Below are 24651 nucleotides of genomic sequence, written 5' to 3' on the forward strand. Positions count from 1 at the left end.
TTCACCCAAAGTCTCAGAGCAGTTTACAATCCCCTTCCTCTCCCCACAACAGATAACCTGTGAGGTAAGTGGGGCTGAGAGAGTTCTGAGAGAACTGCTTTTGAGAGAACAGCTCTGAGGACTGTGATTGACCCAAGGTCACCCAGCTGGCTGCATATGGAGGAAGACTCCAGATTAGAGTCCACCACTCTTAACCATTACACCAAACTGGCTCTTGTGCCTTGCACTGGAAGAAAGTGTCACAGGCAGCAGAACAGGTCCACAATATCCACCCTCAACTGTCCGACAATATAAGGTAGGTTCATGTGTTCAGTTTGTGACCTGACAGTCACAAGACAGCGGTTCTCTACCTGAGTTGCAGTGGCCCAGGAAAGGAGATTCCCTTGCCAGCCTTTGACAGGGCTCCACTAATACCGGCCCCTAAGGTCAGGAGCCTGGGAGTGCTCCTGGAGCCCTCTGACTATGGAGGCCCAAGTAGATGCTACTGCTAAGTCCGCCTTTTTCCATCTGCGGCGGGTACAGCAGTTGGCCCCTTTCCTGAAGCACTGCGACTTAGCAACCTCAAGGATAGACTACTGTAATGCCCTCTACATGGGGCTACCTTTGACTCTGGCTCGGAAACTGCAGCTAGTGCAGAATGCTGCAGTGCAGTTGTTAATGGGGCTCCCTTGATGAGAGCACATTCAACCAGTGCTAAAAGAACTGCACTGGCTGCCTATTGTGTACTGAATCCGCTTCAAAGTGTTGGTACTGACCTTCAAAAGCCCTACTTGGCCGAGGACCTGCCTATCTAAGGGACCGCCTTTCCCCATACATACCCCAAAGAGCGCTGCGTTCAGGAGGGCAAAATTTATTATCCATCCCCAGACCAAGGGAGGCCAGACTAAGCTCCACACAAGCCAGGGCCTTCTCAGTGGCAGCACCGATGCCGTAGAATGCTCTCCCAGAGGCCACAAGACCTCTCCCAATTCTGCAGGGCTTGCAAAACTGATCTCTTCCGTCAGGCCTATAACAACTAACACGGGAGGAGGCCGCCACTGTTCTGTCGCTGAACAATATCATCTGTAAGATCACTGATATAGTAATATAAGGAATAAAGAAGTGAGATATGGAGAAGCCAACTTTGTTACAAAACCTTTTTATAGCACCTAATGATATAGTTTTAAATTGTTTATATATGTTTTATTCTTTTATAATTATATTTGCATTGTTTTATCATGTCTGTTAGCCGCCCACAGACCGCTTGCGGAGTGGGAGGGATAAAAATTGTAAGTAAATAAATAAATAATAAACAGATGGTGCTTTGCGGAGAGCTGGCCCTGGATGACCCTGTATGCGTGTAGGGTTGCCAGCCTCCACGTGGTGCCTGGAGATCTCCCAGAATTACAATGGCTCTCCAGAGGACACAGCTCAGTTCCCATGGTCAGAATGGCTGCTATACCTTCCTCTGAAGTCCCTCCTCTCCCCCAAACCCCACTCTCTCCAGTCTCCACCCCCAACATTTTCCAATCCAGAGTTAGCACCCCTATGTAGAATGCCAACAATTGCATCGCGTGAGAACTCGCAAATCGTTCTACAAAACTTGTAATGTGGTGGATAGAATTCTGCACACGTACACTAATAATTTCTGCAGGTATCAAACAGGTTTAATCATGATATTACTTTCCCCAGTGGATTGTGGAGATTTAATTTTATGGGGAAGAGGATTCTTGGGAGGGATTCATTGTTGGCTGTCCTTTGAGCTATGTCAGATCGACATGTCAAAACTACCAGGCAAGTTTCTTGCCTCTGTCTCCAAATCACGTAAGGCCATTGTTTTTGGGGGGTTGGTCTATTGTTTTAAATACTTTTTTGAGAAGAAGAACTGCAGATATATACTCCGCCCTTCTCTCTGAATCAGAGACTCAGAGTGGCTTACAATCTCCCATATCTTCTCCTCCCACAACAGACACCCTGTGAGGTGGGTGGGACTGAGAAGGGCTCTCACAGCAGCTGCCCTTTCAAAGACAACCTCTGCCAGAGCTATGGCTGACCCAAGGCCATTCCAGCTGGTGCAGGAGGAGGAATGGGGAATCAAACTCAGTTCTCCCAGATAAGAGTCCGCACACTTAACCACTACACCAAACTGGCTCTTGAGAGTATATTTGTGTTTTTTCCATGTGTGCATGTGTGTGTGCGCCTTGGAGTCATGATGACCTCTGGTGACTGTCCCCTACTGGGGGCCTGGACAATATTCAGAGAGGTGACTGAATAAACCCGCCCTGCCTCCTGACTGGGTATTTCAAGGACAGTCTCCCCATCTAAGTACTAACCGCAGTCAACCTTGCTTAGCTTCTGAGATCTGACGAGATTGGGCTTGCCTGGGCTATCCAGGTTTTTTAATTTGTTTTTTGAGCTGTCGAAAGTTCCTAAGCGGCTGGGTTTAAGTTTTAAGGCTGTTTTTCTATGCTGTTCTATCTTATGCTGCTTTGGCTGCTTTGGCTTATATGTTAATTCAGAGTCCTTTTGAAATTCTGATATGGGTGTGGTGAGCACAAAAATGGCTGCCACGGGGTGGAGTCACACATAGAGAGGAAGCCTAAGTGCAAGAGAGTGCTGGGGCAATGGGAATTTTAGGGTTGCCAAACTCCAGGCGGGACCTAGAGTTCTCTCAGAATTACAACTGATCTCCATACTGCAGAGATCAGTTCTCCTGGAAGAAATAGCAGCTCTGTAGAGCAAAATCTCCAGGTATTTTTTAACCCAGATCTGGCAACCCTGAACTACAGGCTAGCCTTAGATGTAACAAAATGTCCTTCGTTTCCCCAATTTGCATTACTCGCTTTCAGTTTTTTATCTGTTTATTTAGAACATTTTTTTAAAATTCATTTATGCCTTTTGTCATCCACCTTTCTTGTTGCGAGTCAAGACAGATTGCGGCATTATTATTATTATTTTTTAAAAAAAATGCAAAACAGAGCATAATGCATAGAGCGACCTTGCTTGCAAAACGAATTACACAAATTAAATAATAATTAAATTAAATATTGTACTATCCCTCCGGCTCATCCAATTTCTCTGGCTTTTAAAAACAACAAATCAATAAAAGCTACTGAAGCACAAAAGTCTAAAAGCAAAGCGGCATTTTTTTTCAAAAAAAAAATGCAGCGAATAAAATAGTGATGTTTGTTCATATATTTTGCAATTCTACTCCACTGCAGATGTCTTTATTTAGGACTGACCCAGTCTTAATAAGAGCCCTGTGGCGCAGAGTGTTAAAGCTGCAGTACTACAGTCCTAAGGTCTGCTCACAACCTGAGTTCAATCCCCGGTGGAAGCTGGGTTTTCAGGTAGCCAGCTCGAGGTTGACTCAGCCTCCCATCCTTCTGAGGTCGGTAAAATGAGTACCCAGCTTGCTGTGGGGGGGAAGTGTAGATGACTGGGGAAGACAATGGCAAACCACCCCATAAAAAGCCTGCTGTGAAAGCATTGTGAAAGCAATGTCACCCCAGAATTGGAAACGACTGGTACTTGCACAGGGGACCTTTCCTTTCTAGTCTTAATATTTAATCATCTGCTTCCCTGGCTTGTAAAATTTTTAATGCCATTAATCCAGTTTAACATGTTCATTTCTCATTTTAATTGTTTTACCTTGCTGAGCTTAACCATCAAATTTCAATCAACAGCGCAGTGATCATCCTGTTTACTTTTTTAAAATTTCCCCTCTTCTTCCCAAGAAGCTCAGGGAAGCGCACATGGTACTTCCTTGTTTCATTGGATCCTTGCAACAACCCTCGGAGTGGGGTTGCCAGCTCCAGGTCAGGAAATACCTGGAGATTTGGGGGGGTGGAGCCTGAGGAGGGCAGGGCTAGGGAAGGGGAGGGGCTTTATTTGGTTGATTTATATTCTGTTCTTTCCCAAACAGGCTCAGGGCGGCTCACAATCATGGTAAAACAGTTAAAATACAACAATAAGTTAATAATATATGAATAAAACATAACTCAAAAACTCAGAAATATACACAAGCAGGCAGGCACATATTTCAGATGAAAGCATAATTTTTCGGCTCATTGTAGCTTTTCAGACCATTGTGGGGACTTCAGTGGAGTATAATACCTCAGAGTCCACCTTTGGTGTAGTGGTTAAGTGTGTGCACTCTTATCTGGGAGAACAGGCTTTGATTCCCCACTCCTCCACTTGCACCTGCTGGAATGGCCTTGGGTCAGCCATAGCTCTGGCAGAGGTTGTCCTTGAAAAGACAGCTGCTGTGAGAGCCCTCTCAGCACCACCCACCTCACAGGGTGTCTGTTGTGTGGGGGGAGAAGATATAGGAGATTGTAAGCTGCTCTGAGTCTGATTCGGCAAGATATAAATCTGCAATTCTTCTTCTTCCAAAGTACCTATTTTCTCTAGAGGTACTGATCTCAGTCACCTGAGATCAGTTCTGTCACCCAGGGAATTTCCAGCTTTCACCTAGAAGTTGACATCCCTACCTCTGAGGTAGGCAGGGCTGAAAGATTAAATGCAGGGCTTTAAAAAAAAAAAAGCAGGAACGCAGTTCTGGCTAGCTTGGTGTCAGGGGTGTGTGGCCTAATATGCAAATGAGTTCCTGCTGGGCTTTTTCTACAACAAAAACCCTGATTAAATGAATATTTGACTCAAGGTCACTCACTGATTCACGGCTAATGCGGTGTTAGAGTCGATGTGTAGGGGAGCCAAAGTTGGTTTGGACAATTCCTGGAAATTTGGGGACAGTACCCGGAAAGAATGGAGTCAGAGGAGGGCAGGGAACTCAGGATGTGATGTGATACCATAGAGTCCACACTCCAGAGCTGCCAGTCAGTCTCTGTAGTCTGGGGATCAGTTGGAATTCTGGGAGAACTTTAGGCCTCACCTTGAGGTAGGGTAAGTGCCTTGAGGTGGGGTAAGTAAATCCTCTATCCATATGTGTAGAAATTTTGAAACCACAGGGAACCTTTTTTTGGGGAGGGGGAATGACATTTTTTGGAAAAAGCTGAAATATATGCAATAGTTTCTGACCAACCTTAAACTTATATTACTGTTTTCTCAACACATACACAGAAAAGCACAAATTATAACTTGGCATATAACATATTTCAATTTGGGATGTTTATGAAACTGAGATATATGCAAACCTTTCAATATATCAAATATGAGCGAGGGGGAGAAACCCTATGCTACCTTAGCACATGCATCTTTCTCATCTGGGGGGTAGGAAAAAATAGAAGTTGGAAATATGAAGCATAACTTTATGAAGCAGAGCTTTTACAGAAAAGAAAAGTACAAAGTTTGAGTCCAGAGGCATCTTTAAGACGAAAAAAGTTTAATTCTGGGTATAAGCTTTCTTGTGCTTATACCCCGTGCTCTTTTTTTGTAGGAAAAGCCCAGTAGAAGCTCAACTGCATATTAGGCCACACCCCCTGGCCTGGGAGCACATTGTTGCCGCATAGCGTGAGCTCCAGCACACAAAAAAGCCCTGCTTATACCCAGAATTAATAATAATAATAATAATAATAACTTTATTTTTATATCCCGCCCTCCCCCGCCGAGGCGGGCTCAGGGCGGCTAACAGACATGGAGATCCCATGATTCATGTAAAACAATGTAAACAATTTTAAATATATCAATTGCATAATAAATTATTTAGAATAGATAAAATGTATAAAATGGGTGCTAAAAGCTGTAATCATAATATCCACAAGATGGCTAGATGTCCACACGTCAGATTAATCGGGTTCTATCTCGAAAGCAAGCTGGAAAAGAAATGTTTTGCAAGCCCTGCGGAATTGGTTCAGGTCCCGCAGGGCTCGCACCATCTCTGGAAGGTGGTTCCACCAACGAGGGGCCATCACTGAGAAGGCCTGCTCCCTAGTAGCCTTCAACCTAGCATCTCTTGGCCCAGGGATTGTTAGTAAGTTCTGAGAGCTAGATCTCAGTGCTCTCTGGGGCACATATGGGGAGAGGCGGTCCCTTAGGTAGGCAGGTCCTCGGCCATATAGGGCTTTAAAGGTAATAACCAGCACTTTATAGCGAACACAGTACACAACCGGCAGCCAATGCAGATCCCGCAGCCCAGGCCGCGCAGGTTCCCACCGTGGTAGTCCCTCCAGCAGCCTGGCCGCCGCGTTCTGGACTACCTGAAGTCTCCGTGTTCGGTATAAGGGCAGCCCCATGTAGAGGGCATTGCAGTAGTCTAGTCTCGAAGTGACCGTTGCGTGGATCACAGTTGCTAGGTCGCTGCGCTCCAAGAAGGGAGCCAGCTGCCTCGCCCTCTTAAGATGGAAGAAGGCGGATCTAGCAGTGGCGGCTATCTGGGCCTCCATTGATAGAGAGGATTCCAGTAGCACTCCCAGGCTCTTGACTTTGCGCACTGGTACCAGTGGCGCACCGTCAAAAGCCGGTAGGGTAATCTCCCCTCCCGGTCCGCCGCGGCCCACGCAAAGGACCTCAGTCTTCGCCGGATTCAACTTCAGCCCGCTCAGCCTGAGCCAGTCAGCCACGGCTTGTAATGCCCGGTCTAAATTTATAGGGACATCACCAGCCCGGCCGTCCATCAATAGATAGAGCTGGGTGCCATCTGCGTATTGATGACAACCCAGCCCATACCTCCGTGCAATCTGGGCAAGGGGGCGCATAAAGATGTTAAACAACATCGGGGAGAGAACTGCTCCCTGGGGCACACCACAATGAAGTGGGTGCCTCTGAGACAGCTCCCCCCCAATTGCCACCCTTTGTCCCCGACCGTCAAGAAAGGAGGAGAGCCACTGTAAGGCTAGCCCCCGAATTCCTGCATCGGCGAGGCGGCGGGTCAGCAGCCGATGGTCGACCATATCGAACACAGCCGATAGGTCTAGCAACAGCAGTACCGCCGAGCCGCCTCGATCCAGTTGTCGTCGGAGGTCATCCATGAAGGGCGACCAGGACTGTTTCCGTCCCATGGCCCGGGCGGAAGCCGGACTGGCATGGGTCTAAGATGGAAGCGTCCTCCAGAAATTCCTGTAACTGCACCGCCACAGCCCTCTCGATAATTTTGCCCAAAAAGGGCAAATTTGAGACCGGCCGGTAGTGTGCCAATTTGGCCGGGTCTGATGACGGTTTTTTCAAGAGAGGGCGGACCAATGCCTTTTTCAGGGGTGTTGGAAAAACACCCTCTGAAAGGGATCGATTTATAATATCCCGTATAGGATATCTTAATTCCTCCTGGCAGGCCTTAATTAGCCAGGAGGGGCATGGGTCCAGGTCACAAGTCGTGGATCGTGCAGTGCCAAGAATTCTGTCGACCTCCTCCAAGCTGAGCGGGTCGAAGCAATCCAGAGTTAAATCAGAAGACACGCATTGGGCTTCGAGTTCACTTACTGCCTCCAAATTGGCAGGGCAGTCATGGCGGAGCGATTGGACCTTATCCGCAAAAAATTTCGCCAAAAGCCAATTCCTTAGCTTTTAAGTTGCCTTGAGGCAGTGTAGTCAGGTTCCGAATTATTCTAAATAATTGGGCTGGGCACGAATTTGCAGATGCAATCTTAGCCGCAAAGTATGTTTTCTTTGCGGCCTTGATTGCCATCTCATAGGACTTCATAAACTTCCTATAAGATGTTCTAGTCGCCTCGTCACGAGTACGCCGCCATTGCCTCTCTAGCCGTCTAAGGCCTTGTTTCAGCTGGCGTAATTCCGGGGTATACCACGGAGCCAGCTTAGTCCGAGGCCGCAGAGGGCGCCGAGGTGCGATCTCCTCGATGGCCCTAGAGAGCTGGCTATTCCAGGTCTCAATCAGGCCATCGAGAGAGTCGCCAGAGGGCCAGGGGTCCCGCAGAGCCATCTGGAACCGTTCCGGGTCCATTTGGCTCCGCGGGCGAGCCATAATCGGCTCCTCGCCTAAACAGGTTTGGGGAGGCATATCTACACGGGCCTTGAGGGCGAAGTGATCCGACCATGGCACTACCTTTGCGGTTATGTCGCTCACTACAATCCCAGCCGCAAAGATCAGGTCTAACATGTGTCCGGCCTGGTGGGTGGGGGTTGCAACAAATTGAGAGAGTCCCAGTGTCGCCATGGAAGACACTAGGTCCGCCGCCTGACTGGAGGACGGGTCATCAGCATGGACGTTGAAGTCACCCAGGATTATCAGCCTTGGGTGCTCCAACGCCCAGCCTGTCGCCGCCTCGAGCAGGGACGGTAAGGCGTTGGCTGGTGCGTTAGGCATACGGTACACCAGCCAAATCGCCAACCCCTCTCCATCCCCCCACGCCAGACCGGCACATTCAATGCCCTCAATCTTTGGGGCCGGGAGCGCCCTGAAGGAGTAAGCCTCCCATGCAAATAATGCCACTCCTCCCCCCGCCCGCTAGTCCGCGATTGGTGGAAGACCGAGTAACCTGGGGGAGCTGTTTGCGAGAGGGCTACTGTATCACCCTCCCGGATCCAGGTCTCAGTCACGCAAGCCAGGTCCATATTCTGCTCGAGCATAAACTCTCGGATAATTGAGGTCTTATTATTAATGGACCTGGCGTTGCATAACACCAATGACGGAGGCGGGTTACACCTGGCCCTACTACCTGTCACCCTTGGGATGGGCCGCAGATTGGAGGGGGGCCGAGCACCAACTTGTCTCTGTCCTCCTCCCTTATAATATCTGCTCCCACCGCCATACCTCCCCCTCCCCAGGAGCACTGGAGTCCCTGAGCCGGCCATTCCTCGCTGGCAGCAGCTGCTATAAACCACTATCAAGGCTGGTATCTAATCGCTCTCTCCTCACTCCGTCTAACTAGACCCTAATTCTAATCAACCCAAGAACCCCCCCCCCCCAATTCCTTATATATATTTGATATAAATTAATTCCAGTAGCAATCAATTTAACTCCCTCACTAATTCCAATCAATTTGCTAAAAATATTTATATAGTCCGATTCAAATATATAGTAATAAATAATCAATGAGTGAATTAGTAATAAATTAATTTTAAACTAGTAAATTCCGGAGTGGAGTTAGCAGTTATTAAAGTGCGACGTGAGTGCAGTTTTAGACGCTCCTTGTGAGGTAGCAGACACCAATGAGGTATAATGGGGTGTTGCCGATGAAACTACAATCAGCATGGAGTAAAGTGCACAGTGCAGAGTCCAGAACCGAGTCTCAGTAGTTTTGCCCAGAAGGGCCGTGTGAGTGCGCCAGATAGTTCCGAGAGGTTGCAGGCTCTGGGTGCAAGTGTAGGTCTCGTGGTTGGGGACTTACTCGTTGTATCTTGCGCAGGCTGGTGAGCCCGCGGTGGGTAGAAGCCCCCCTCGTACTCCCCGCCGCGCCGTGAGGCCCCTCCTGCATTAACTATAGGGACAACCAATTCATATGGAGCCCTATTATGCCTGTGCGGCCAGTTGTTAGCTTTAGGCACCCAGGTCACCTGCATCAAACTCTCCTGGGCGTCGGCCCCTCCGTCACTCTGGCACTCCTCCCGTTGCTCCTAGTTTGTAAGCGTCGAGGGTCTCCCACTGTGCTCTGTGCTCACCGCTGTTCTTCCGTCGCTCCCGATTTGCAAGCATGGGGGGTCTCTTGCTGCACTCTCCCCCGTTCTCCACTCCACTCCACTCCGCTCCACCCCGTTCTCGCTGCACTCGCCCCCGCTCGACCGCCGAATCGCCACCCCGTTCTCGGTCTTGTTGGTCTTAAAGGTGCCACTGGACTCAAACATTGTTCTATTACTTCAGACCAACATGACCAACCTGAATTGATCAATTGATCGATCAGTTTATTCGGCCAACAACCAGTACAAGTCAAAAGCAAGAACTATTCGATAAAACATATTTAAGAATAGAACTGGTCTAAAAATAATAGAAGTATCTCTGAGATTTAACATTTAGAATCCCTACGTAAGAACTTAAGATCTACACCGGTTAGACATCTCTAAAATTTAGAATCTATGCATCAAATTTCAGGTCACCCACCTGAATCTGTCTTCATGGTTCACAAAAGTAAGTGTGTTTACTGGGAAGTAGGAGTCCAGTAGCACCTTTAAGACCGACAAAGTTTTATTCAGAATATAATCTTTCATATGCATGCATACTTCATCAGCCAATGGAATTGGGTACAATGAGCAGAGCTACATAGCTGGTAGGCAGTGGTTTAGATTGCAAAGTGGCATAAAGTTAGAATCCAATGGCAAAGTAGTTCAATTAACAAACTGAAAGAACATTTGGTCTGGATAGCATTTGTGTGAGAAACCAATAAAACAGAAACATGTCAGTATGGGAGAATGAGACAATAAATGTCTGTTAATTACTCTATTGCTGGCAAGTCTGGGTTAAAATGAAGACATTTCTTTCTCAGTGGTTTTTTCTGTCCACCTAATTTACCTTTACACAAGAATGATCACTGTCTAACGCAGGGGTGGTCAAAATGTGGCTCTTTCACACATATTGTGTGGCTCTTGAAGCCCCTACCACCCTGTTGGCTGGCTTGGAGAAGGCATTTGTCTCTTTAAATCTCTTCGCCAAGCCAGCTGGTGGCCTGGAGTATGCACTTAAAGTTAAAGTTGCTTTCTTTCTACCTCCCCATCTATCTTTCCTTCCTTCCTTCCTTTTCTCAAACATCTGACGTTTAAGTTTTGTGGCTCTCAAACACCTGGTGTTTGTTCTATGTGGCTTTTAACGTTAAGCAAGTTTGGCCACCCCTGGCCTAACACATAAAAATCTTCATTTGTACACATTTTAATAATACCTTCTAATTTAAAACATTCCACTTATTCTAAAAGATAAAATATTGTTTCTTTTCAGAGCTCCCCCCCCCCCAATTTTATTTTATTTTTCTATTGGAACAATTGGGTGGGGGAATCTAGTAGTGGGGAGTATTTAATTTTTTATTTTTTATTTATCTGAGATTTATATCCCGCCTTTCCCACCAGGTGGCTCAGGGCGGCTTACAACATGTAAAACTAACATAAAATATAAAATTAAGCATTAAAATTAACATTTCATAATTTATAGTTAAAAATCTAGGCATTTGTTATATACATAAACGTTAAAATCATACAGCGGTCTTAAAGCTACACTCAATTCAAGTTCAATTTCAAATTCAGTATTCGGTGTTCAGTGTTCAATGTTCAGTACTGGTTAGTTGTGGGCCAGCCGGAAGAGGGCTGTCTTACCTCTTCCTGTCTTACCCGCAGGGCCCTTACCTCTTCCGGCAGCTGGTTCCACCAGGATGGGGCCATTACGGAGAAGGCCCTGTCCCTTGTAGCTTTCAAACAGGCTTCCTTTGGCCCGGGGACAACCAGAAGGTTTTGAGTTCCCGATCTCAGTGCTCTCTGGGGAACGTGTGGGAAGAGACGGTCCCTCAGGTAGGCAGGTCCTAGGCCATATAGGGCTTTAAAGGTAATAACCAGCACCTTGTACCGAACTCGATAGAGTATTGGCAGCCAGTGCAGAGCCCAAAGTCCCGGCTGAATGTGCTCCCACCTTGGGAGCCCCAATAACAACCGGGCGGCGGCGTTCTGCACCAGCTGCAATTTCCGGGTTCGGCACAGGGGCAGCCCCATGTAGAGGGCATTGCAGTAGTCCAACCTCGAGGTGACCGTAGCATGGATCACCGTTGCTAGATCGTCGCGCTCCAGGAAGGGAGCCAGCTGCCTTGCCCGCCTAAGATGGAAAAATGCGGACTTGGCAGTGGCTGCTATCTGGGCCTCCATTGTTTTTCCATTTTTCTTTTTTCATCTCTGCTTCTGTTGTGATATTCTAACCATTATTCAACACTACTTGTTTAAATATTTTACATTTTTGGTAGCTTGTTTTACTTTTGAAAATAAATGATCCAGTCTAAAGCCACCTCTTGCCATTCTTAATACTTATGGAACAACTAACAAAATACTAACAGTAAAACACAAGATAAAAGGGTTTTAAATGCCTGTGAAAATCGTATCATAGTGCCAAAAAGCTTGATAGATTTGGCATCCACCAAAATGGAATTCACAATCATGGTGCCACCGTCCAAAAGATGGTGTCCCTTGTGGACATTAAATTGACCTCCAAAGAGAGAGCAAACTTGAAGTAGGGCCCAGGGCAGGGGTGTCGAACTCATTTGTTATGAGGGCCAGATCTGACATATATGAGACCTTGTCAGGCTGGGCCATGTCAGGCCGGGCCATGTGTGTACTTATTTAAGATTAGGTAGCAGAGATATAAGCTTTTAAAAGGACACAAACAAACACAACTTTTAAAAAAACCCCTTAAAATTAAACATACTTAAAACATCAGCACTTGTTGGTCTTAAAGGTGCTTTCTTTGTATTTCTCCCATGGGATCCAAGGAACTGGGCAAAGGAAACTCTGACTCTTTCCCTCCCTCCCCAGGGGACCAGGAGGGGGAGGAGCCTCAACCAATGGAGAAAATCAAGATTTTGATCTGTAGCTCCTGTACGATTGAGCAAGCCTTGCAAAGCAAGCTGAGATGCAGAAGGAAGCAAGAGAGAGGGAGAAGGAAGCAGACAAGCCAGTTGCTTGGGAGCCTGATAGGAGCCCTCTGGGGGCCTGATTTGGCCCCTGGGCTGTATGTTTGACACCCCTGGCCTAGGGGAAAGATCTAGAGTCTTAGGCAGCCTTATATGGTAGCAGGTAGTCCTTTAGGGGGGATGGCAAAAGATGAGATGGCTGCTCAAATTCATGTTAGTTACTGATGTAACTAACATGAATTTGAGCAGACTTCGGAGAATGGTGGAAGACAGGACAGCCTGGCATGACTTTGTTAATGGGGTCGCAAAAAGTCAGACTTGACTGTGTGACTGAACAACAACAACAACAACAAAGTCCTTTAGGTACCCCAGTTCCAGGCTGTTAAGGCTACTTCACAGGTCTGTTACAAGGACTGCAACAAGACAACCACTGTGGAATTGCCAAGAGTAGTTTTTATATAGTGCCTTGCATTCAAAACTGTTAAAAGTCAACCTGCACACTTAAGGCTGTGCCCGAATAAAAAGTGAAAGTGACAGGACTTAATCGAGCAATAACAGCCGATAACTGATAAACCGTAACTGCTGTATCACCACTCAGTCCTTCACTGCAATCCAAGCCACTCTAGGAGGGTTCAGATAGAAAACCACTTCAGCCTAAATGGGAAAGGCTTCCCCATGTATTACTGAGGTAATCTGAGTTCAGTGTAATTATAAAGACTGAAGTGTGCATGGGTGCCTCTCCCATTCAAAGGCATACCATAGGGAGAGGCTGTGGCTCAGCGGCAGAGCATCTGCTCAGAATGCAGAAGGTCCCAGGGTTCAATCCCCGGCATCTCCAGTTAAAAGATCGGGCAGTAGGTGATATGAAAGACCTCTGCCTGAAAGAGCCGTTGTTAGTCTGAATACTGACTTTCAGGCTTCATTTTGAGCAGATGCTCACAGGAGCGGAGCTTTGGAACCACTAAATGTTTATTGTGTTTTTTTCTTTCTTACACACACCCCCCACCAAAAAAAACCCTTGCTTTTGGGCTCCATTGTTCAAACCCGCTGTGAGAATTTGGCTGAACTCTAAGATTTGATGAACTTTATATTTCCCCCCACAAAAAATGGCAAAGTAACCAAAACATATAAAGCAGACAGATGGAAACCTTCATTATGCCACTGCGGCCACGTAGGAGAAAGTCATTTAAAAAGTATGATGGGATGGGAGTAAGGTTTTAGAAGCATTTTAAGATAGATGCTGAGCTGATATAATTTAGGACACCTTCTGGTGATGTCAGGGGTGTGTGGCATATGCAAATGAGTTCTGCAAATGAGTTGTGCTAATAAGCTCTGGCACCTCCTTTTCTACGAAATGACCCCTTTGATGGACCAAGGGTCTGATTCAGTCTAAGGCAATTTCATGGGATTTTGTGTGATTTCTCATCTCTCAGTCCCTGCCCTCCTATAGAGATAGTAACACTGACTGACCTACCTTACAACACTGTCTTGAGGATAACACAATGGTGATGAGACTGAATTGTGAATCCCAAACATCTGTGGCCCCAGAAGGCAGGACCAGAACCAATGGGTTGAAATTAAATCAAAAGAGTTTCCGTCTCAACATTAGGAAGAACTTCCTGATCATCAGAGCGGTTCCTCAGTGGAACAGGCTTCCTCTGGTGGTGGTGGGCTCTCCTACCTTGGAGGTTTTTAAACAGAGGCTAGATGGCCATCCGACAGCAATGAAGATCCTGTGAATTTAGGGGGAGGTATCTGTGAGTTCCCTGCATTGTGCAGGGGGTTGGACTAGATGACTCTGGAGGTCCCTTCCAACTCTATAATTCTGTGATTCTATCTGAGTTTGAATTCTGCCTCAGTCAGATACTCTCAGCAGCATCAGTATCCCCCCTCCCCTAGCAATATGGAAATTTTAAGCATTCTAATAATATAGTAAGGGAAACAGTCAAAATAATGCCATGTGGAGATCACTGAACACTCATAAATTCCAAATAGAAATCCAAAGTATCTATTTGCAACACAACCATGAAAGGCACACACGACTGAGGAATGAAATTGCTTTCTCTTTGCTTCCGCGCAGCGACGTTGTTCCATCGCTTCCTTAATATGCAAAATAATATTTCCTGAATTTCTGCTGGTCCCCCCCCCACCCCGCCCATCAGGTTTCTAAAACCTTGGAATCCACCTGCCACCCTCTTTCCTTCACCGCACATGGCCCGGCTGCTTCGGGGTTTTTTTTGCCTTGCGTCTGAGTGTGTGTGTGTGTTTTGGTTGGAACCCATCATCCAGGAACAGCTCCGTGCTGATCTGCGTGTTCTGGGTTAGATAACATGGACAGCAGCCATGGCTTGGGGAGGGCCAGGAGGCCGGCTGGGAGCAGGGTCCTTTCTTGCCTGGGTGGGGTCAGGGAGAGGGTGGGGGGAGGCTACGCAGGGTTTTGCAAAAAAAAAAAAGAGAGAGAGAGAGAGAATGTAATCAAGCGTGCCCGTGGCACAAGCAAGGAGAAGCCAAGGCAAAGGGTGAAACGTGGCAGCCGAGCCGGGGGTGGGGGGTCGCCTCGATTTGCTGTCTGTCCATTTCTCCCCCGCCTCCCTCTTCCCCCCCCCCCCGCCTCCCTCTTCCTTTGCCCAAAAAAAAAAAAAAAAAAAAAAAATCCACCCCAGCAACAGGACTTGCCAAGCCAGTTTGCAAAGGCTTGGAGCGGCGAGCAGCCCCGTGTCAATTTCCCTTGTCAATTGCAGGTTTCCCCAAAGAGCTCTGCTGCGGCTGCACCTTTAAGAGAAGGGAGGGGAGCCCATTATAGCCTTAGAAAAACCAGGAAGGGAGTTTACACAGCATCATACGGGGCTTTGCATCTACTGTTACAGTAGGGGCAGGAACAGCAGAGAGAGAGAGAAGAGGAGAGAGAAGAGGGAGGGAGGGAGGAAGGACTTGGAAGAGCAGCTCAGGAATTGACTTCAAACTCCAGGCGGCCCCCCCTCCGCCTCTTCCTCCTCCTCCTGGCCCCACACCCTCAGGACCAACAAGGTAAGAACTCCGGATAAAAGGGGGGGGGGGATCTTTCCTCGCGGGGGGTGCTTATCAAGAGATCTGGTATCTCTGTTTGGGGGGGGGAGTCCTTTCCTTGATCTTTCACCCCCCCCCCCAGCATCTTTTCCACCCTGTGACTTTAATCTTAACTTTAACGAAAAAAAAAGGAAAAGCAGTCTAGGGATTCCGGGTTGCATGTGTGATTGGGGCATAGATGGGCGCGCGGCGGGAGAGAAGATTGACGTTTGGGTTTATATGGGGGGGCAGAGTGAAGGTGAAAGTGGTTCAGTGAGTTGGAAGGTGTGGGGGTTGTTTGCAATGCAGACTGTGTAATGCAAAAAACGGGGGGTAGCAATTAATCTGACGGCCTGTCTTTGCGTTAGGGAGCTCCGAGGCTGGTGCAAGGGGTAGGGGGTTGTAATTAAGTTGGGGGTGGGGGAGAAGCTGAAAATAACTTTCCACCCCTCCCCCTCCTTCTCCTTCCTGCCCAGCCTTTCTGTGCTGCGTGCATACGTTGTACTTGCTGAGGCTGGGGCTTTCAGGGAGGGTAAGGAGGGGGGCAGGATATGTTTTTTTTAAGGGAGGGGGGCTTGAAAGCCAAGGGGGGAAAAAGAAAAAAGTTGCCGGGATTCCTGGGAGTTGTAGTTTTCCCACCCTACTACTGCCTGTAGGTGCAATAGGCACCGGCACTACGCCTCCCGAAATGCACCGCGATGGGGCTGGAGCCGTCCTTCCTGGGGGAGGCGTGTTGATAGGCGGCTGCAGGGGCCAATAAGAAGTCAGCCTGCGTCGTATTTCCCCTCTGGCCTCCGCTTTGACCAATGGCGGACCGAGGGGAGCTTTCGGGTGGGGGGGGAGGGGAAAGCGGCCAAGGGCTCGAGCGGGGCCAACCTCAACCCCTCCCCGGGGAAGAGGTGGGGTCCTTGGGCGCGGTGTTTAGGAAAGGCCGGGGATGCAAGGCCTAGTATAAGGCCCGGGCGGGGCTCCGTCTCACTTCACCTTTCTTCCAAGCTTCATTATTGAGTGCTATGAAGGACGAGGAGAGACGGCTGCTGAGGAGGGGGATCCTTCTCGCCTTCCGTAGGACAAATTGCGAGGGCAAGCCGCAGAAAGGGAGAATCTAAAGTTTAGAGGTTGGAATATGAAGGGGAAGTACTGTGGGAAAGGGGGTGATGTTTAGAGGGCAAATTCTGAGCGAGGGGAGGGATATGATTTAACTGGTTGTGGGGTTTGGAATTGGGGACAGGGGGAGGAGGTTTGAGAACTGCTTATTGTCCCAGGATTCAGTAAACAGCTGCGAGTATGGAGTGTCCTGGGTTCCAAATCTGCGTTCGCCACCAGCTTCTTGATTAAAGTGATGGTCTCTGGCAGAATCTTTCCAATAGTCAGCTCTTCTATTTGTTTCTAAACTGTCACGAATGAATGACCCAGTGACAGGTGCACTGACTTAAATGAGGGGGAAAAAATAATGTGAGCTAATAACTTTTAGGTGACTCATGGCTGAGGCCTGGGTCGGATCTTTTCCTGTGCTGTGAATTGGCTTTGGTGAGCGAGTGACCTCTTGGGAAGGAATCCAAAAAGCCGCACAGGCATAATATTTTTATTTGGAATGGATTTTTAAAATTGCAAAGAAGTGAACAAGCTTTAGATTCCAGAGAAAACTCTTGTAACAGTGGCTGTCAAGCTTTGTGCTGGTGAGCGTGGTTGGAATAATTAAGTTGCGCCCAATCCTGTTCTGTAAAAGGTATAAATTTCAGAAGTTGCTCATCCCCGTATCTGTGGTGTACCATAGCTGATGCTGTCTGCAAGGTTTCAACCTCTCTGGGAATCTTAGTTTTAATTTATATTTATGTTTGCCATAAATGACTGAGTTGGCTATGTGTGGGCAAATGAGCAAGTAATGTTGGACGCCATGTTTGCGAGGCCTGTGTATGTTATCGGCTGAACAGAAAATGTGTGAGTTTGTGGTCTAAATTTCACCGTGGTTAGGATTTTGCAAAGTGTCCTCCGTGCTCCTTTGCATTGAGCCCCCCCCCTCCAAATCTGCACTACGCCTTGTGCAGTTGTTTAGACAATAGTGAGCTGATCATCCTAATAGCTTCACACACTTGAAAGATGCTGGTTAAATTGTTGTAATATGTGGGGGAGGTAAAGAGGGTGCTGAGTTGTGAGAGAGATGTGGAAGAGGACTGTAGAGATTAGGGGACTGGCTGGTAAACAGACTTAAAGGAAAGTGAATTGGGGTTAATGGGTGAGGCATAGCAGGCAGTGCAAAGGTGATTGGAAAACAGAAGGTCACCTGGACCCAAAGTGTCGGCATATGTGAAGGAAAGGTGAATTTGGTGTGCCAGGCCTTCCTGATAGGTGGCGTTTAAGCTGGTAAAGCAACTGAAGGTGTGAAGTAAATTGAGGCAGCCGTGCTAAGGAAGAGGGGTCACCTCAAAAGCAAAAATAATGGGTCATTGAGGAAGGTTCAAAAACCTGGTGTTGGGGTAGATAAAATCAGATTTGCAAGTAGCTGTTCTCCTTTTGGCCTTGATGAGGGTGAATGATTTCCTGTTAGGGGCCTTCTGTAAAGTGTTTGTCTGTGTACCATCAGCGTTTAAAGCACTGTAGGGCAGTTAGTTTACAAGCTAACCTAGAAGATGTAATAGATCAGGGGTGGCTAAACTGCAACTTGGGAGCCACATGTGGCTCTTTCACTATATTATGTGGTTCTCAGAGCCCCCACTGCCCTGTCAGCCAGCTTGGAAAATGCATTTAAAGTTAAAGTTCCTTTCTTTCCACCTCTCCCCCCATCTATTGCCTGCCTGCCTGCTTGCTCTCAAACATCTGACATTCATGTTTTGCGGTTCTCAAAGTTTATTCTATGTTGTTCTTACATTAAGTGAGTTTGGCCACCCCTGTAGTAGATCCTTTCAACCCAATGCTAAGAGACCAGATGTGGTTTGGATCTCGTGCCCAAGCTTGATTTCCCATCACAGTTTGAGAAACATGCGTTCCTGAGAAAGTGGAGAACTACACCAGTTACAGTGGAACCTAAGGACCACTTTGCCACATGGTAGTCACTTAACAGTGTTGCTGTGACTGCTGTAGATCGGTGTAGAACTGTAGACTTTTGTAACTGGTGGGGTGGGTAAGAATATGTGTTGATCACCAGCAGCAAGGAACAGTTAGACGTCCCTCTTTGAACTGTGCGGGTTGATCTTGAAGGATGTCCACACAAATAAATGGCCCTAAATGTTGATGTGGACCATCGATTGAAGGAGGTACGAGTCATCCACTGTCACTGTCTTCCTTTAATAATAACAAATAAAGACAGTTTTGGAGAGATGGTGGAAACAGAGCACACAGAGGAGACTTACAGGGGAATCTGAGCAGGGGAAACTATGTCCTGGTTGCCGCGTCTAGAGAAAGCGATAGCTCACGTAGGAAGGGGCAGGTGAACAGAGGAGAGCTCTGAGATGTGCCGGGTCTTGTTTTTGCCTTTTGCGAGGGAGGGGACTTGGGTGGGGTCCTGTTTCGCACTAAGCCCTGGAGAGCTGGGAGATTGAGAAAGACGGTGCAAGTTGCCCACTTTGTGGATTTAACAAAACAGCAGCTCTGGCAGAGAGAGAGGGTGGGGAGCATGCAAATTTGTACTGGCTCGGTCTCCCCTCCCTGCTTTTCTTTGGCACTGAGGCCAGGCGTGGAGGAGGCTGCTCAAAGACTGATTGTTAATGCTCCCCCAACCTCCACCCTCCCATTTTTCTTCATACCCGTGTGTCTACCATCAGTGCTGAACCCGTAGGGCTGAATCGCGAGAGTCGGTTGCTGAGGCCTGTTTGGGGGCCCGCAGAGCCAGGATGCTTGGGAAGAGGGCGTTGGGAGTCTCCTCTCCTCCACTGTTTTGAGTTAATTGGGTTCAAACTGGGAAATCGGGATCTCAACGACTGGAATGCCATCGTCTCTGGCCTCCTCCGTCTGCTTCAACCAGAAACTCAAGAATCCAGCCCTTAGCCTCTCTGTAAGCAGTGCAGTCAGCCGGTGTAGCACAAGTCCATTGTGTGCTTCCCTCGGAACTCCCAAGAGCACCGGCTGGCCGTGTGGTTGCTTTTAGGCAGGTGGGCTTGTGTGATGAGCAGAGGATCTGGGAAGGAGAGGCCCTGTGAACAACACAAGTTAACTGAGTCAAACAGGGCCAACTTTTGTAAGTGGTTCGGGCCTTGCAGAAGTAAACTTAAGAATAGTTAGAGCTGTGCGCGTGATGGGAACAGAGGAGCATGTGGGAGTCCATACAGAATTTACTCCAGTGTAGGATTTAGATTCCTGAATTGAACTGGCCATTTTAATTTCCGGGGAGATTTCCTGGTAGGCTACTGGCAGCCACGATCGAGCCTAACCAAGCCGCTTCTTTGGTGTTTGCGGTGCCCAACCGAAGGTCTTGTAATATCCAAAAAGGGGAACCACAGTTAACAATGGATAACCAAAATAAAGAACAACGGTGATGCAGGTACTAAAAAATTATAATGGCTAACAATATATAATTCCTTAATGAAGTATTCCAAATGTAGCTGTTGCTGTAGCGTATGCGTTCGGAATACTTTGTTAAAGAATTACACACCGTCAGTTATTACAATTTGTTTAGTATCTGCATCACAGCTGTTCTTTATTTTGGTTATCCAGCCAAGGGTATAGTAACAATGGTCATAAGTGTCGGATCCCCCTGGTCTGAACTGAGCGACCAGCGTTGCCGAAGCCACTTAACTTCAACCTGCTCAGGTGGGTTCTTTGAATGCCCCAGGGCGTTTTTGTAGCGGGAACTCCTTTGCCTATTAGGCCACGCACCCCTGATGTAGCCAATCCTCCAAGAGCTTACAGGGCTCTTAGTACAAGGCCTACTGTAAGCTCTTAGATTGACTACATCAGGGGTGTGTGGCCTAATAGGCAAAGGAATTCCTGCTACAGAACAAGCCCTGGAATGCCCCATTCCATTTCAGCTGAGAATCTGGTATTTCTGTTTTGACACATTTATCTTGCCCTTTGTCTGAGAAGTTCAGGATGGCACACGTGGTTTCCCCTCAGTTTATCCTCATAGCATCCCTCTGAAGTAGTTGAGGCTGAGAGGGCACAGCTGGTCCAAAGTCACCCTGAACAGTCATACCAGAACAGGAATTTGAACCGGGGTCTCTCCGTTCCCAGTCAAACACCCTAACCACTACACCGTGAGAGCACTGTTGTAAAGAAACAAGCTAGAGGGTCATATCTGAAGCTGTTTTGTTGGCTGGCGATATGCCCCCTCTCGACATCAGGTTTCCATACGTCCTTCCTTGCATCAGTGTTGCTCCGTGTGCAGAAAGGTCGTAAACAGGGCCATAGTTTGTTCTGGCTTACACAGGCAATGTGAGTTTACACTATAACTTTTGTGTACATGGTATACATGGGGCGGTGTTGTTGGAAGGCTTGTTGCACGGTGCAGTCAGTTCCCACCTAAGTTAGAAGGCCCGTCCCCAAACGGTGTGGGTGACCAACGAAGCTGCTTGATAGGAATCTGAAACCTTGTGGGGGGAAAAGATGGCAGTGATGGCATTTCCCTAACCAAAGAACTGGACCAGTGTTTTGTCATGGAATTTGGTACAGGTTATCCGCTGAACCACCAAAGGAGAAGACTTCCATGCAGGCTAGGCCACAAGTTTATAGTGAAGGAAGTTGGGCTAAGGCCTTGTCTTGACCTTGGGAAAACAAATATTTAATCATGAGCGAGCTGATGATTTGGAGCTGTCTTATGTCCTCCTGTACTGTCTTGTGAAGAGTTGGGCTGGCCATTGTCGATGATTAGAAGGAATGTAGTTTATTAGTGGAGTACCTGCTCTGCATACAGAACGTCCCAGGGACTATCCCTGCCATCTCCAGTTCAAAGATCCCAGAGAGACGATGTTGGACTTTACCTTTAAAGCCATATCATGTGTCTGTAGAATACTAGAGTGTGCTAAATGGACACATAATTTTGACTGCAAATGTCCACTCTTGTGAAAATGGCTTAAAATAATCCCAAAGTGGGGAAGAGATAAGTATTCCTGTTTTAAATGCCAGTTTGGGCCGCCATTCAATCCAGTTCTGGAAAAATTGGAAGCGAAGAGGCAGCAACCAAATGAACTGGAGACCAAGGGAGAAGGTGTGATGGGTTTTTTCTCTCTTGGCATTAGAGAACTACAGTTACGGATGCTGCGTTAATTGGGCTAGCCCAAGAGAAGCTGACATTGCCCAGCCTCCCGAATCAAACTGTTCCACCGCTATCTCCTCTGTTGAAAGTTGTCTAAGGATGGCACCCTTGACCAACTGAGCCTCCGTTTTCATTGTTAAGACCAAAGCTGTGCCAGGGAGGAATCTTCAGTAAAGGACCTGTTGAGAAGTGGTTAACGGTGGTGGAAGTTCACATGAACGTCGGAAGTAGTTGTCCTAGGAGAGCTCAGAGTGAACCCGTCATTTACCTGTGGTATTGAACCTAAAAAGTTGCCTTCTGCCAAAACAAACCACTGGGACCGTGTCATTCCAGGTAGAGAGAGGTCTTTCCTGACATCCGCTACCTGAAACTATTTAACTGGCGATGCCAGGGATTGAACCAGAGACGTTCTGTACGTGAAGCTTGCACTCCGTGGCTAGCTCCTTGCATCATCCGTTCACACTTGAGTTCCGACTCTGAGCTCCTTCCATTTTTTTCTCGAAGCACGATCGAGGAAAACGTTTTAGCTATCTCATCCTCTGAAATGTGCCCAGATGCTACTGAACGATCTGCCTGTCCCTGCTGTCTAAATTCATGCTTTTTTTAAGCTCCAGCATCTAAAAACTCGCAGGAAAGCCCACTCGTTCCTGGTATCAGCAGTCCGTTCACGAATCTAGATGTTTCTTGCGCTAGAAAAATAATACCAGCGATCTCTCTAGATTCTACCGGCCCTTGTTTGTGCAGGCTCTGCAACAAATAGTTCCTGTCCCAATGTCACTCTTGCAGGTTACCAGAGTATACCCCAATGACGCAAATGCTATCCAGATCAAATATGCTTTCAGTTCGTTAATTTAACTGTTTTGCCATTGAATCCTAACTTTGTACTACTTTGCATTCTTAACCACTGTCCAACAGCTCACATGTAGCTCTGCTCACTGTACCCCATTCCTTTGTCTGATGAAGTGTGCATGCATACGAAAGCTTACGTTCTGAATGAAACGTTGTTGGTCTTAAAGGTGCTACTGGACTCCTGCTTTGCTTCAGACCAACACGGCTGCCCACCTGGATCTATCCAATGATGGTAGTACCTGATGCTAGTTGGATTCAACACAGATTTCTCTGTAGTAGTGTAATGCTTTCATCAGGCATGCTGTGTGAGTTAAGCACTATCAGAGTTGGTTGAATTCCTGGTTCAGGCCCAATATACCCATTGGCTAGTTTCAGATGTAATGACAACTTGTGTTTTTGTTGTTGTTGTTAAGGGAAGGAATTTTGAAAGTCCTCATGTTTGCACCTTCCTTTTCCCTCGGGGGAGGGACTACGGCTCAGCGATAGAGCATCTGCTTGGCATGCAGAAAGTCCCAGGTTCTATTCCTGGCATCTCCAGTTTAAAAATCTGGCAGTGGGTGATATGAAAGCCCTCTGCCTGAGACCCTGGATATCTGAGTAGGCAGTACTGAGTTGGATGGACTAAGGGTTTGATTCAGTAGAAGGCAGCTTCATACATCTGCATTCCTCAAAGACTTGTGGGTTGTGATGTTTAAACGGGATGAAATGACAAGCTGGTTGGTTCTCTGGCTTGGCTCCGAATCCTGGTTTATAGGCAAGAACACTTGACAGTTGGCTGTTTCACCCAAGGCAAACATCCCGACAAATCCTGGATAGTTGCAGGTTGAGAAGTCTTGAGAAATCGTTGGTTGTTCCTGTGACGACAGTCATCTTTTGAATGGAGCTTGTCTCTCAAGCAGATGTGGGGAGAGCCGAAAAGTGGGTGCGCGTTGCCAGTCTTGGGTGGGTTTTTTAATGCGAGACAGCGTGATTAGAGCATCAGATTAAGATCTGAGAAACCCAGGGTTGAATTCCCGCTCTGTTATGGAAACTTGCTGGGTCTGCCACGCACACGCAGCCCAATCTGCCGCTTCCCAGAGTTGTTGAGAATACGGTGGAGGAGAAGACAATGACATAAGCCTCTATGAATCCCCATTAGGGAGAAAAGTGAAGTATGAATGAAGTAAATAAATAAAACAGGTGGATTTTATAGTGATCTGAACCATCTGAGACAGGGGTGGCCAAACTTGCTTAATGTAAGAGCCACATAGAATGAACATCAGATGTTTGAGAGCTGAAAGACATGAACATCAGATGTTTGAGAGCTGGAAGGCAGGCAGGCAAATAGGGTAGGGGGGAGAGGTGGAAAGAAAGCAACTTTAAATGCATTCTCCAAGCTGCTGACTGGCTTGGCTTGAAGAAGTGATCTAAAGAGACAAACGGCTCTCCAAGCTGGCTGACAGGGTAATGAGGGCTTTGAGAGCCGCACAATATGTTTGAAAGAGCCACGTGTGGCTCCTGAGCTGCAGTGTGGCCTCCTTTGGTCTGAGATATGCTGGTGAATGGTCATCTTTGTTAGTATATGCTGGATGTTCACAAAGTTCATATGGGGGGAATAGAATTCACTGGTGAATGTCAATGCCAAACCAAGTTTTGAACTTGTACAGTAGCATAATACAGGGGTGGCCAACGGTAACTCTCCAGATGTTTTTTTGCCTGCAACTCCCATCAGCCCCAGCCAGCATGGCCAATGGCTGGGGCTGATGGGAGTTGTAGGCAAAAAAACAGATGGACCAGTGGTTTGACTCTGTATAAGGCAGATACAGATGCTGATATTTCTGCTCACAGGCAAGGCAAAATTTGCTATCTGTTCTTTACGTCCTCATGAATTATTTCATGCTTTTGGTCTTCAGCAAGCAAGAATTAGGGTTTCCGTTGGATGATCGCAACCCAAAAGAGTCCATCAATCATATGTCTTGAACATATGGATGTTGGTTTGAAATGTTCCTCCATTGCTAAGGAATTACAGCCATAAAATCTGTTTTATGGGTCTGTGGGGATTTAAAAAATGTTGTTAATGTCTTTGAAATAAACTATGAAGTGTCTTGACCATTTTTCCCCAGTAGTGGGCCAGTTGGGTAGAAGAATACACATAAAAGCAAT

The 24651-nt window shown here is 47.3% G+C and overlaps 1 protein-coding gene and 1 non-coding gene across 2 annotated transcripts in view; both read left to right on the forward strand.

The window, feature by feature from the left end:
• The first annotated feature begins 13190 nt into the window (after positions 1-13190).
• On the forward strand, positions 13191-13266 carry TRNAS-AGA (transfer RNA serine (anticodon AGA)). Its single transcript has one exon. It is a non-coding gene; the product is annotated as a tRNA-Ser (tRNA).
• Positions 13267-15088: 1822 nt separating this feature from the next.
• ZBTB7A (zinc finger and BTB domain containing 7A) overlaps positions 15089-24651 on the forward strand; it is a 77969-nt gene continuing 68406 nt past the window's right edge. The window contains exon 1 of the mRNA XM_060232616.1: positions 15089-15455. The gene's annotated coding sequence lies outside the window, so the exon portion shown is untranslated. The remainder of the gene's footprint in view (positions 15456-24651) is intronic.

This window comes from Heteronotia binoei, chromosome 2 (assembly GCF_032191835.1).
Source record: "Heteronotia binoei isolate CCM8104 ecotype False Entrance Well chromosome 2, APGP_CSIRO_Hbin_v1, whole genome shotgun sequence".
In the NCBI taxonomy this organism is placed as follows: Eukaryota; Metazoa; Chordata; class Lepidosauria; order Squamata; family Gekkonidae; genus Heteronotia; species Heteronotia binoei.